This window comes from Physeter macrocephalus, chromosome 18, assembly GCF_002837175.3.
Source record: "Physeter macrocephalus isolate SW-GA chromosome 18, ASM283717v5, whole genome shotgun sequence".
Classification (NCBI taxonomy): Eukaryota; Metazoa; Chordata; class Mammalia; order Artiodactyla; family Physeteridae; genus Physeter; species Physeter macrocephalus.
The window spans coordinates 85,479,973-85,488,887 of record NC_041231.1 but is presented as its reverse complement, the minus strand read 5'-3'; the positions used below and the strand labels follow the sequence as shown (position 1 = coordinate 85,488,887).

Sequence of the window (8,915 nt, the reverse complement as noted above, 5' to 3'; positions counted from 1 at the left end):
CGGAGAACAGGCTCCGGACGCGCAGGCTCAGCGGCCATGGCTCACGGGCCCAGCCGCTCCGCGGCATGTGGGATCTTCCGGGACCGGGGTACGAACCCGTGTCCCCTGCATCAGCAGGCGGACTCTCAACCACTGCGCCACCAGGGAAGCCCTAAAGGAGTCTTTTATAGCAGATTAATAAGTCTGAATTTCCGTCTTTTCCTCCAGAGTGACAGGAGTTTCTGATGATTGCGCAGGGCTGTAGGTGTGTGATGGGCATTAAGATAACATGACTTGATTCAGGAGTGTAGTAGTCAGGATTCTCTGTTTCTGAGAAACAGAAATATATATATATATTCTCTCTATATATTCTGTATTGGTGTATATATATATGGCACAATTATGGAGGCTGAGAAGTCCCATGATTTGCTGTCGGCAGCTGGAGAACCAGGAAAGCTGGTGATGCAATTTGGTCTGAGTCTGGAGGCCCAAGAACCAGGAGTGCAGATGTCTAAGGGCAGGAGAAGATGGACATCCCAGCTCAAACAGAGAATGAATTTGCCCCTCCTCCTTCTTTTCATTCTATTCAGGCCCTCAGTAGATTGGATAATGCCTACCCATATTGGGGAGGGCAATTTGCTTTACTGAGTCTACTGATTCAAATGCTAATATCTCCTAGAAATGCCCTCCCAGACACACCCAGAGATGTAGCAGCTATCTGGGCATCTCTTATCCCCATCAAGTTGACATACAAAATTAACACAAAGGGTAATAGCCAGGGTGTAAAAACCCCATCAGAGGACTCAGGTGAGAATGCCTGGGTCAGCCTCTCATGCTGATGCATCAGACCTAGAGTCCACTTAGATAAACTTTTTCTTTCTCGGAATTAATGATTATTTTGAAAACTTAGATTAAAGACAACATTTCCATTTTGGTCTGATATTCAATATCTATAGGATGAGTTGGAGGGTCTGGGAGGGAACAGGATGTCTGAGGCCACACTGTACACCAGGCAAACAGAAGAAATGCAGGAGGGATGGAGTTGCTATGAAGCCATATGCCGATGACAAGGGTACCTGGTGTCAGCACCGTCCTCTGCCATCCTGGGGGAACAGCATTACTCAGCAAGTTTCCATCAGAGGAACCCCCTTGAAGTAAGATTCCAGGATACAAACAGATTCTTTCCTTTTTCATGTAATGCAGATAATTATACTGTAGCAGAGGGTAGGTGGCCTTCAATTTTGATCAGGAGGACATAGATCAGATCTGGCTCCTTTTCATGAACATTTCCATAAAATTAAATAAGGAAGTTAAAACCCCCCACTAAGAGCTGGAGGTTATGATCGCTTTGCTCCTGAACAAGCTAAAATAAAATTGGAAATGTGGCTGATAATTACATCATTGCACAGCCCTGGCCTGGTGGGTGGCAAGAAGCCAGCAGTCAACTAAAGCCACGGCGAGAATCAACTGGAGGACATCTATGAGGCGAGAAAGGAAGCCCTACTGAGAAAGGAACTATCTCAGGCTGTGACGATTGCTGAGAAGTACTGCAGTGCGTGAAAGAGATAGGATGTCCCAGTGATAACAAGAATCCCCAGAGCAACGAAAATCTGTTGGTAGGTGGGTAGTACTAGGCATTTGTAGCTCAGTTCCATACAGCCTAGGGTAGGAGCAGTTTTTCCCAGCACAAAATAAAAATGGGAAAGTAGAATGTTCTCCCCAATTCAGAGCATTTAAGCAATGTATATTTGAGCCTGTAGCAGGGATCTGTATTGTACAATAGTCACTCGCTTATTTGTTACACAGAATCCATTCATTGTTTTGTTCATGGTAAAGGAAACATCAAGATGGCAAACTTGTGATGAAAACTCAGGTTAATGAATATCACACACACAATCATACACACAATGGAGGAAGTTCCGGAAAAAAATGGAGGCAGTAGGAAATGTATCCTGAAAGCATATAGGTTAAACTTATGCAATTATACTGTTAGCATTTGCCAAAATCTAGATAATCTAGTAAAATCAGAGAAACAAAAATCAGAGAATTGATAAGCAAGAAATTGTAAAAATGTAGGAATGTGTAACAAAAAGCATTGGAATTTGTTTCTTTGGGTAAATCTGCCTTCCCTTTGTCTCCAACCTTTATGAGATCACACAGATGGGGGCATCCCAGCAAGGCCCTGACAAGGAAATAACACAAATGACTGGAACACTGCAGCACAATTCTGACACTAGTCACCCGGAGTTAGCATTAGACTCCCAGGTTAAGGGCACAGTCCTCAACAAGACAACCCTCACTTCAGATGCCAGTCACAAGTTTGGGGGTCCCCAGGCCACTTGCTCCAAATGGCTACAAATCTGGGGAGTTCCAACGACATCCCCTCAGGTTTGATAATTTGCTAGAACAACTCACAGAACTCAGGAAAATGTCACACTTGCAATTACAGTAAAGGATACAAATCAGGAGGACCAGCCAAATGAAAAGACACATAGGGCAAAGCCTGGGAGGGTCCTAAACACAGAGCTGCCATGTGCTCTCCCTGTAGAATCAGGGGGCATCACCTTCCCCACACAACCTTGTGCTCACCAACCAGGAAGCTCCACCAAACTTCAGTGTCCAGGGTTTTCTTCTGTAGGCATGATTGATTGAATCATTGGCCACATGATTGAATTCAATATCCAGGTCCCCTTCCATCCCTGGAGGTTGGCATGGCTCAAAGCCCCAACCCTTTAATCACATGGTTGATTTTTCTGATGACCAGCCTTTCATCCAAAGTCATCTCATTAGCATGAATTCAGGTGTGATCCAAGGGACTCATGAATAATAAAGATACTCCTACTACTCAAGAAATGCCAAGGAATTGGGGTCTTTTCCAGGGCCCAGGGACAAAGGGCAGTCAAATTCTTTATTGTACAATAGGGACATATAATATAGTTTGCCCTCCATATCTTCGAGTTCTGCATCCGCAGATTCAACCAACTGCGGATCGTGTGCTATGTTTACCACCAGAGGTTGGTTGAATTTGCGGATGTGGAACTGGCAAATACAGAGAGCTGACTATGGGATTTGAGCATCACCAGATTTTGGTATTCCTTGTGGGTCCTGGAACCAATCCCCTGCAGCTACTGAGATATGACTGTATTATAAAATAGAGATGAGAAATCCTGACGTATCTTGAGAAGTCTATCACAAGAGCTTAAGTATTTAGCAAGTGCATTATGAAAAGAAATCAGCCAAGTGCAGTGTCTTATCATGGAAGCATAGGATCCAAGCATCCAGTTATTGTAGGAATTGAAATTGGATGTAATAAAGGCTCAGACATTGTAAAGGAATTAGTATTACAAAAGATGAGAGAAGTTGAGGACTATGTCAAGATGCAAAAACGAAAGATTTGTCACAATTTACTTATCCTTTGCTTTCTCTTAGGGATGGAACAAGACTAAAGATTAACCCAGGAAGCATATAGTAAAGATGGCTTCCTCCCTTGTACAATTCCACATTAAACATATTCCACATTTATATTCATATGGAATTGATTTTGAGTAGAGAGAGACAATCCTAATCATTAATGTATTTCATATGGTTAGAACCAATATACCATTTATGGAATGTAATAAAGCTTTCTTTTCCCTCTAGCTTGAAATGCATATTTTACCGTACACCTGTTGACCTAAAACAAACAGACTGCCAGGTACTTCTCCAGCAAAAGTAAGTTTACTCTGGATCAGCAAAAAATTGCAATTCAGAGCCTTTAACCACAGCAAGAGGAGAGCAAGTCCCTGCGCAGGAAGGAGAGGAAAACCTCTTTTAAAAAGGGGAAAAGGAAGTTGGGAGGGCTATAGTAAACAGTCCACTGGAGGAATTGAGAGTTCAAAGTATAGTGGCTTGTCATTGGTTGAGTTGTGACAGCCTCTCATTGGCTGAGCTCCTGCCAGGAAGAAGAGAAAGTCTTTCGTTGCCCTCTTGGGCTTTGCTATTGTCATAGGGTGTAAGAGCTCCCCCTTCTGGCCTCCTGACTATTTTAATTGAGGTTTCCGTTTATCGATTTTTATATACCAAATTCTTATATACAACTTAGGTCTCTTTCTGGGCTTTACGTTCTGTTTCATTGATTAAACTGTTTTAGTACCAGCAACACTTGATTTTAATTATTGGGTCTTTCCATTATATTTTAACATCTAGTAGGTCTGATACCCTTTCATTTTTTTTTTCCCAAAAAATCTCTTGAAAATTTATTACATTAAAAATCCTATTATTAGTGTAATTACCTTATATTCATAGATAACTTGGGAAAATTGATATATTTACAATAATGAGGATTCACATTCAAGAACTAGGGGTATTTGCATTAATGTTTATGGTCCTTCAAAAACATTTGTAATCTTCTTTCCAGGGATGTGAATGGATGTGCTTCTTTTGAGTGTGTTTCTTAAGTATTTTATATATCAATATTGTGAATGTGAATTTTCTAATTATATATTCCAACAGGCTGTTGCTGATAAATAGAAAATCTATTGCTTTTATATATCATTTTGCAATTGTCCACATATCTGCCCTTAATAGTTTTACAGTTGATACTCTTTGACTTTTTAGGAAGATAATCAAGTCTGCAAGTAAGAATACTTTGATCTTTTCCTCCTTTCCAATATATCCAATATATATTTAAGCTCTTTAATTTTATATTATCTTATTGTATTGGATATGATTGTCTAGGAAATGTAAATAATAGTTAATGATAGTGGCCATAGTGGGAAATTTGCCTAATCATAGGAATGTTTCAGTATGTGTTATGTTGTTTGTTGATTCTTTAGCATGATAAGGAAGTATCTTTCTATTCTTAGGTTCTAAGAATTATTTTTTTATATACTTATAGGATTAATTGTTCAATTTTATTAACTATCAATAATCTAGATGATCATGTGGTTTATCTCCTTTGGCTTACAGGTGTGACAAATTTGTATATATTTAAAAATATTAAGCTATCTTTGCACTCTTGGTTAAAATATCTCATACTAAAATTTCGTCTTCTGGATCGAGACTCTGGAAACCTTAAAATTTCTTCCAGAAATTCTATATATCCAGTCAGCTCCCAGAAAACCTCCTATAACTAACCTCTCAAAAAGAAGACATTTTTTTCCCCTTTGTTCTTTGTCCAATTTCAAAGGAAACCTCCAAATTCCAAGTAGGTCAGGCTACTAATACACACAAATCAATTCTGATAAAATCATCATACAATAAATGACTGTTGTTTACTAAGTGATTACTCAGTGCTAGGCATTGGATTAAGATAAATATTTTATTTAAGCCTTAAAATTACCCTTAGTTTCTCATCAAAAGTATACTGTAGTTGAGACAGGAGGGAAGGGGACAGAGCACAACATTTAAAAGAATGACATAGCCATTGAAGATATGACAAAAATTGGTTAGAACCTATTAGGCCCAAGATGGCAGCAAGATTCAACTTCCAGTAGAACTTGAGCCTCATTATAGGCTCACTGTAATACACTAGGATGCTAAATGGAGTAGGACCCTATGGCCCTTCCCCCACACCCACTCCTACCCCATGTCCTCAGTCTGCCTTTTGTCTGTAGAAAAACTTTAGCCAAAGAATATGTTTAATCAGAGAAGTGAGAAAAATGAAGAAGCAAAGGAAAGTAGTCAAACAGGACAAAACAATAATAGTTTAGTCATTAAGCAAAGTCAAGGACTTTTAGTTCCTCCTCAAGGGCTATAGGTAATATTCTGAGCCATATTCTTTGAGCTGTCTTGTAGATACTGAAAACCCCACCAGGGAGAAGAATTTAACTACATAATGACCAGACTGTAGCCATGACATAAGTGGCCACAATTCCAACTGGCCTCAAAGAAATGGGAACAAACCCACCCTGGAACTGAAGGCTAACTGTATTTAAAACAAATCAAGATGATGCTGATTAGACCACTGCATGACCAATTTCAAGATGACTGTCAAGAGCTGACTGTGCTGTTTCTGCATGTAGCCCCCTCCCTCTGCCTATAAAAGCTCTTGCCGGGACTTCCCTGGCGGTGCAGCAGTTAAGACTCTGAGCTCCCAATGCAGGGGGCCGGGGTTCGATCCCTCGTCAGGGAACTAGATCCCACATGCATGCTGCAACTAAGAGTTCGCATGCCGCAACTAAGACCCAGCACGACCAAATAAATAAATGAAGAGAAAAAAAAAGATACTGAAAACTGACTGATGATGAAAGCACAACAGGTTGAAATTGGACATGGCTAAAGCAATACTTAGACCAACAGAACAAACTCAAAGAAGCAAGAAAGAATGAAACACTAAGATGAAATAGAGAACAACAACTTATATAATAGAGAATATTAACAAAATCCAAAAGCTGGTTTGTTGAAAAGTTTCTTAAGATAGACCATTATCTAACCAACAAGAAAAAAAGAGAAAAGTTACCAAAAAAGTAAAGCTTAAAAAAAAAAAAAAGCTCTTGCCCACTGATGGGGGAGGGGGTTGGCCTTTGGGCAGGAGTCTGCCCCTCAACCCCCTGCCCTCGTTGTCAGCCTCCGAAATAAAGCAAACTTTCCTTTCCACCAACATTGCCCCTCTAGTATTGGCTTTAGAGAAGCAAGCAGCCCAGCCGGACCCCACTTCTGGCAACAAAATGACACACCCAGAGGTGCCATGACAGTTCCAAGGCCGACCATAAAAGGCCAAAAAGTGGCCCAATTCCTGGAAGTCCCCGCCCCTTCTCCAAATAGTTGGCATATTCCTCCCACTCATTAGCCAATGAAATTACCCAGCCCATAAAAACTAAGCACCCCATATTTCCGGGCCATGCGCACCTTCTGAGACAGACCGCATTCTGTCTATGGAATGTGTACCTCTGCTTTCACTTTACTATGGCTCTGTTCTTGAATTCTTTCCTGCCCGAAGCCAAGGACGCTCACTTGGCCGCCCTTCCCAGGAACTTGCCCAAGACCTGGGACATGACCATCCTCTTGTGCCCCATTTTCCTGCAGATGCTTTACCAAAAATATTAATAAATCTACTTACCTATCACTTTGCCTCTCGCTGAATTCCTTTTGTGCCAAGACATAAAGAACCTGACCTTCATTAAGTCCTGAGACGAGCTGTGTTAAAAAAAAAAAACTCTGCTTACAGTGATAATTTTCAAACTTACACAAAAGTAATGAGAAGAGCATAGTGAGTCTTCTTGTATCTGTCGCAAAGCTTCAACAACTAACAAAATTTGGTCATACTCAGTTAATCTACCCAGACCACATTTTCCCCCCTGGGGATCTTTTAAAACAAATTCCAAACATTGTACCATTTCATTAATAAATTCTTCAACATTATACCCAACTCATATTGAGTCCCTGCAAGCTGACAGCATAATGCTAAAGTGCAATTCATTATAAGACATTCTTTTTTTAAAAAATAAATTTATTTATTTATTTATTTTTGGCTGCATTGGGTCTTTGTTGCTGCGCGCGGGCTTTCTCTAGTTGCGGTGAGCGGGGGCTACTCTTGGTTGTAGTGCTGGGGCTTCTCATTGCGGGGGCTTCTCTTGTTACCGAGCACGGACTCTAGGCTCGCGGGCTTCAGTAGCTGTGGCTCGCGGGCTCTAGAGCGCAGGCTCAGTAGTTGTGGCACAGGGGCTTAGTTGCTCCACGGCATGTGGGATCTTCCCAGATCAGGGATCAAACCCATGTCCCCTGTGCCACCAGGGAAGTTCCTATAAGAGATTCTATAAAGGTTTAAAGCAATGCAATCCAAATTCACAGGGCAGTGAATGTAATTACACAATCTACAGAACTGGAGGAACTACATACTCTTCGAGGAATCCTACATGGACTTTGTTTCACTTAACTGAGTTTCTGATAAGAATTGGGAGGGAGGGAGTGACGTTCAAGGTTATGTATTCTGGCAAAAACTTAAGAGTGCAAATTAATCTTGTTGGTTAAGAGAGATCCATTAAGCAGAAAGTAGACTTGGTATCCTTGTAGAGAAATTACATAGCCTAACCAGAATTCATAACACCTAGTCTCTGCACAGGCAAGTGGCTTGAGCTCTTGGCAGGATTCTCTGAGATGAACTGTCTTTCATCAGAATGGTGTCTCTTAAAAGTGGACAGCCAGAGTGAAAGAAGCCACATCCCATCTACCCCCAAAGTACCTTCTTATGATTTCATTTATATCAAAGTCTAGAAAATGCTTATTAATCTATAGTGACAGTAAGTAGAACAGTGGTTGTTTGGGAATGGGGGTGGGGAGGGGGAGGAGAAGGGAATTACATAGAACAAGAGAAAACTTTGTGGGATTGTGATGATGGTTTCACGGGTGTATACATTTGACAAAACTTATTGAAGTCCACTCTTTAAATCTGTGCAGTTTATTTTTTGTCAATTATATCTTCATAAATATATTTTTAAAAAAGAATAGACAAGGGATTTCCCTGGTGGTCCAGTGGTTAAGACTCCACGCTCCCAATGCTGGGGGCCCAGGTTCTATCCCTGGTCAGGGAACTAGATCCCGCATGCCACAACGAAGATCCCGCACACCACAACGAAGATCCCGCATGCGGCAACTAAGACTCAGCACAGCCAAAAAAAAAAAAAAAAAGAAATAAAGAGAATAGGGACTTCCCTGGTGGTCCAGTGGTTAAGAATCTGACTGCCACTGCAGGGGATACGGGTGTGAGCCCTGGTCCGGGAAGATCCCACATGCCGCGGAACAACTAAGCCCGTGCGCCACAACTACTGAGCCTGTGCTCTACAGCCCGCGAGCCACAACTACTGGAGCCCGCGTGCCTAGAGCCTGTGCTCCGCAACAAGAGAAGCCACCGCAATGAGAAGCCCGTGCACCGCAACGAAGAGTAGCCCCCGCTCGCCGCAACTAGAGAAAGCCCGCGCAGCAACGAAGACCCAGTGCAGCCAAAAATAAATAAATAA

At 41.5% G+C, this 8,915-nt stretch overlaps 1 long non-coding RNA gene across 1 annotated transcript in view; it reads right to left on the bottom strand.

The window, feature by feature from the left end:
• Window positions 1–8,915, bottom strand: part of LOC114484245 (uncharacterized) — a 73,589-nt gene that overhangs the window by 41,940 nt on the left and 22,734 nt on the right. Inside the window, exon 3 of the long non-coding RNA XR_003676911.2 lies at window positions 7,019–7,095. This is a non-coding gene — a long non-coding RNA (uncharacterized lncRNA). The remainder of the gene's footprint in view (window positions 1–7,018; window positions 7,096–8,915) is intronic.